Below are 6000 nucleotides of genomic sequence, written 5' to 3'. Positions count from 1 at the left end.
ACGACATAGCGATGGCGGTCGTTATATCGGCGTGCATCTGTTGCTTGCTGTTTTGTAATGTGATTACGGGCGAGTTGGCGAGCTTCCTCAGCGTAGGTGGTGAATTCTTCTGCGTCAGCGGTAAGCAGCTGGTCGTCAGCCGCACATGGCAGCATAGCGTCGAGCATGGTCTGTACATCGCGTCCGTATACTAGGCGAAACGGAGTGAATCGAGTTGTTTCTTGGACGGCCGTGTTATATGCAAATGTGACATAAGGCAATATCTCGTCCCATGTTTTATGCCGGACATCGACATACATGGCGAGCATGTCCGCTATTGTTTTGTTTAGTCGCTCAGTAAGGCCATTAGACTGAGGATGGTAAGCAGTAGTCTTTCGGTGATGTGTCTGGCTTAGTTGGAAAACTTCTTCAAGAAGACGCGCTGTAAATGCCTTGCCACGATCAGTAATGAAGTATGAAGGGGCGCCATGGCGGAGGACAATCTGCGTCATGAAAAATTGTGCCACTTCGGAGGATGTTGCACGTGGCACCGCCATAGTTTCCGCGTAACGTGTCAGATAATCTGTAGCCACGATAATCTACTTATTGCCAGCTGACGATAGAGGAAAAGGGCCAAGAAAGTCCATACCAATTTGGTCGAATGGTACTAGCGGTGGGGGAATAGGCTGCCGGAAACCCGCTGGCTTCAATGGCGGTGTCTTGCGTCGCTGGCACTCGTGGCAACCTCTAACATATCGATGAACAGTGGCGGTAATTTTGGGCCAGTAGTAGGAATAATGCCACCTGACGGTTCGAGGTAGCGCTTGATGTTCAGAATTCATCTCGTATACTGTTTGCTTAATCCAGATTAAGTTCCTTCAGTGTTTACGGGAATCCCTTAAGGTGAGTGGGTTTATAATGCGGGACCTATTCAAACTAGAATGAACCAAGCATTTGGACCAACACCGTTGCAATTTAGTCTTGTTTACCAATTCTTCAAAAGATTACACCGACACCATTCCAACTTCTAGTTATGATCATTTTGCACGCGTCCTAAAACCTAATCTGCTGGCCGTCCTGGTTAGCTCAGTTGGTAGAGCGAGTACAAGGGACAGGCAACAGTCTCGGGTTTGAACCCCGGACCACGCCAAGGTTCTTTTCAACAACGAAGTTTCTGAGGGCGCTGCATAGCTTTCGTTTGTTGCCATATGTTCGTGCTTGGGTTGATGCCAATCAGGTAATCATTCCCGTATTATGATATTAACTCATGTCCTTAAAAATATCTAAATATAAAAATTACACTAACTTTCGTCAAGCTACTCGTAGCAGTCGTCGGTTACGACAGCATCCTTTTTTAAGAAGTTTTCAGATAGGAAATGTACCATTACTTAGTCTAGAATAGGTCCATTACGTGGCATAAATGGGGAGTTTTATAAAGACAAAGCGGTCACGTAGGTTTTGGCAGAGGAAAGCGATCATTTGCATAGAGGGACCAAGCGTTATCCACTCCTCGTCCCTTTGGCGAGCTACAGCGGCGGATCGAGGCACCGTGAGCTGTAGGATATTCGAGCTGAAGCTGCTCTGTGCAAAGTTAGCGCTAGTTTCTCCGCTAGCAAAGAGGTGCGGTCCGTAAGGAGCTATGCCAGCGTAGCCGACGAAATCTAGTGCTTTGTTGAATTCGGCGCATCGCAACGAAAAATGCGCTTTCTTATTTTTATATTTCCATTCTGGACATCATAGGCCGAACTATGCTTTGAAACATGCAGTAGTATGAAGAACAGGATAAATGGAGAGTCTAGTCAGCGTTGTGTTTGTCTGTTCCTTTAAGCTGCTGTGATCTCTTTTAAGATCGCACTGTTCATCTTGATGTGACACAAAACCAACTATATTGCCAAAACGTCTTAACAATCACCTCCTCGACTCTGAATGATGCAGGGTAACACTAGTCTGAATTTAGGGCATACAGAGTGGTTATTATTATCGCTTTTCTGATCGTCATGCAAGAATTGAAATTGAGGAATGTGAGCGCGCGGTCCGCGGAATCGAGATAAGATCGACTGTAGTCCTTTCTAGAGTTTATGTTCTTGTTTTGCTTGAACTTCATAAGGTGTGTGCTGTGATAAGAAAACGCAAACTTTAAATGTTGCAGATAAGGTTTAAGTTTATAGGAACTTACCGTTCTGGTGAACGGTCGCATCTAAAACCACCCGCGAAGAAGAGGACACACGTTTGAAGGGCTTATAGAGTTTAATGTCCCAAAATGACTTTGGCTATGAGAGACACCGGAAATTTCAACCACCCGGAGTTCTTTATCGTGCACTGACGTCGCACAGTACACGGGCGCCTTGCTTTTCGCCTCCATTCAAAAGCGGCTGCTGTGGCTAGGATTCGATCCTGCAACCTTGGGTACAGTTGTCGAGTGCCCTAATCCCTGCACCATCAGAGCGGGGCCGAAAAGACGCAAGCAGCAAAAGCTAAAATTACTAATTGTAAACTGGCTTGTTCTATTTAAGAAGGGGTAAAGATATCTGTATACTTCACGAGCCCTGAAATTGGTAGAAATACAAGGGAAAAAGTGTGGGGTGCTTTAAGCATTACTTGAACCTAGTGATAGAGCGAAAACTCTTAGGGTTGCAGCGATTATTGTGCCGCCGTTACAACGTTGGAACGAACCTTTTGTCCTAACAACTGTCTGTAGTCGTTCGGCTCTGCCACCTACCTAACGAGTTATCATTCTTCTCCTTCTTCTTTTACTTCATCTTTATTTCTTCTTTTCCTTTTTTTCCTTCCTTTTCTCTTCCTTCTTCTTTTATCTCTTTTTCTTCTTCCTCAATTTCTTATTTCCTCTTTCAACTGCTGGCCCGGCTCTCGGTATATACCACATGACAGTTGCTAGGCGACGGCATACGGCACACGGTGCCATGGTGCCACACAACGGCTTGAAAACCTAGCCCAGTGTAGGTTTCGCTACATAAGGTGCCGGACATGGTCTATTCTATTTAATTACTTCTACATCTAAACGGAACGGCAAGAAGGAACGCCCTTCCCTCCCTTACCCTTACAAAAATGAGTTTTGAAACTCTATTGTTGGACTATTGACCACCTTTTGAATGTATTGAATTTCGATAGACATTCAACCCCAGCTGAGTGCAATCTTTACAGGGCCAACAGAATTTTCATTGTGTTCTACCCAATAGACTTTTTGTGCTATTTTTTCTATGTGCTTTTTGTTGTCAGTTTTAAACGTTCACGAACAATTAGCGTGTACTGTTCATGCTGACCCATGTTTTTAAGTAGTTTTAGGCACAAATGATAACAACATGATGTGACAACTTCGTTATGAATTTTTGGTCTCACTTGTAATCAACTATTGGCCACATTCTGTAAAGGGAAATATAAGAGCAGCATGCAGTTTCGTGCCCGTTCATGTTATATAAAAGTACATATTAACGGTGCACACTTAGCTCAAGCTTCGCAACACAGTGAAAATAGGCCCTAAAAACTTCATGATGGCAAAGCCTCCACTAATAATGCAAATACATAGTTGAATGTCAATCGGAATCCGTAATGAATCAGCTTCTGTATGTCGCAGAAGGTAACTTTAGTGGTAGGACATATTTTATATTTATCATAAAACAAGTTGAGTGAGTCATCATACTAACAAACAGGATCCTAGATTGAACCTACCATGTAGGGCAGGACAGAGCTTTTTTAAACCAGTTGCAAAGTTCACTATATATATGCATCATGGTCTGACATTCTGCCCAAGCCTAGCTATTTTTGCTCGTAGCTTTTGCCGCAAAATGAGGTGCAGTCTGTATTGGAATCCTCCACCGCTGTATGTCTTTGGAGAATTTTACTGTTATTTTTTTCTTTTCCTTCCTTTCTTAAAGTGGACACCATGCTAAAATGAAGTCACTTTAAACATTGAGGGGTTCTAATAATGACGGATTGATCCCACGCATACTATAGAGTTAACACGCATAGCAAAAACATTCGCGTATGAAATAAAAAGAAAAAAAAAAACAGGATTGCACGCGTCTTCTATCGGCGACTCGTCTTTTCAAAGAAGCATTCGGCCACTGCCTTGCTCCTGTCCACACCCATCTTTCCCCCGTGCCTCGAACGGCGCCAGCATGTCCGGAGGGTCGAGTGTTACTTCCTGTCGGCTGGGGGGAAAAAGGGGGGTGGAGGGAGGGGTTGCTCCCTCTGGGTCTCTGCTCTCTGCCTTCTCCGTGGTTTGTCTTCACGGAGATGACCTTGGCTACAGCATAGCTGGAGTCGCGCAGCGGGGGCGGCGGCTCCCCCTTTTCACCGAAGCTGTTCTTCTGCGCCCCGTTTTCTTTGCACGCAGACGCGGGTACGCTGAGTGCGGCGATGTGCCAGTTCAGTTGGCGTTTTCCCGCCACCGTGGTCGCATCTTGCACTGTGAGCGAAGCACCGTATGTAGGTTTTTCGCTGGTGATTATCACGAAGATCGTTTTGTTCAAATTGGAGCGCGAACGTACGCATTTAAGTCTACGGAGGAATCCGCTCTTGGGTGGCAGCTTCTGCGCAAGGAAGACGTGTTTAAGAAGTTCAACAGTCGCAGGCGTTTTGGATTCTAGGCGAAAAGCCGGCGCGGGCGGAGGGAGCGTCTGCACTTTGGTGAGTGTTTTACTTTTTCCTATTCGTGTTAGTGCCAGTCTTGTACAGTGTGTGCTACGAGGTGAAGCACGCATGTAAATATTTCTAGCAGGCAAACCAGCCTCATCGGAAAAAAAAAGGAGGGGGAGAGAGAGAGAGAACGAGGCTTGTCTCTACGCGGACGCTGGGGCCGATGGAACGCCAGCTGGAATGGCGACATTTTCTTTCTTTCTTTTTTTAACCGGTGACCGTTTTTGACGGGTTGTTCGGCACAGTGCTGTACTCTTTCGATACGCTACTCGCGCTGAGACGGACACATTACCGAGATCATAATATGCCTCTGTCACACATTGTGGATTATTGAATCTGTGCAGCTCCACCAGTTTTGCAGTGTTTGTTTTTCTTTCCACTCATTTTAGTGCCTATAGTTGGTAATTTTGCTTCAAGTTTTCTGGGTAGTAATGCTTGTGACTTGCGCTTTGCTATTTATATTCACAATGGGATCTTTGACGGCAGCATATACTGTTTATCAGGGAGAAATGCACGATGTGGTAGTGCTGCCGAGCTGGGGAGGCAGCGGTCGATGCCGTCTAAGAAGTGAAAGACAGTGACAACTCATTTTACACAAGAAATTTCCTGAGCTATGACGTGGAGCAGCGCACAAATGCCTTTGCTCTATTTTTAGGTTAGTATATACCGGAACCTAATTATGATTTATATTGTTTATTTCAGCATCACATGCGAGGAGTTCCCGGACGTATCAGCGTTTTGCGCAAAGAACAGCCTGGCGTCATACCTTGCACATGAATTGAAATAAAGCAAATAAACAACCCAGCTCATGTTATGGGTTCACCAAAGATGCATATTTTTTCTTTCTCATTAACGCGCATTTTTTATTCTGTGTTCCCTTTCCGCTACGGATTAACAGAAAATGCTGCGTGATCAACGGTTAGCCAGGAGCAGGCACGAGGTGGTTTACATTAATGCAAAAGTAGCACAGCACATATCCTTGCTGCGGTCAGTCAACACATTCTATGTTCTGCTCGACCAATCAACAATTTAGTCAGTTTAGTGTAGGTTAATGAGTGAGTAAGTATAATCGGGCTTAAAAGATCAAGATCTGTTCTGTTCTTTTATGCCTCACTATGCTTATATTAACCAGCACTGATCAGACAGGATTGTTGATTGGTCGGGCAGAACATAGAATGTGGTGACTTATCGCAGCTAGGAGATGTACTGTACTACTTTTGCATTAATGAAAATCACCCCGTGTCTGCTCCTGGCAAACCGATGGTCGTGTACTATTTTCTGTTGTTCAGGAGTGGAAAGGTAGCAGAAAATCAAAAAGCGTCACTTGCAGAGTTTCTGAAGCATTTGAGCCTGAAATCAACAGAA

This window comes from Amblyomma maculatum, chromosome 11 (assembly GCF_055883805.1).
Source record: "Amblyomma maculatum isolate TAMU_Amacu chromosome 11, ASM5588380v1, whole genome shotgun sequence".
Classification (NCBI taxonomy): domain Eukaryota; kingdom Metazoa; phylum Arthropoda; class Arachnida; order Ixodida; family Ixodidae; genus Amblyomma; species Amblyomma maculatum.
This window is presented reverse-complemented; position numbering follows the sequence as displayed.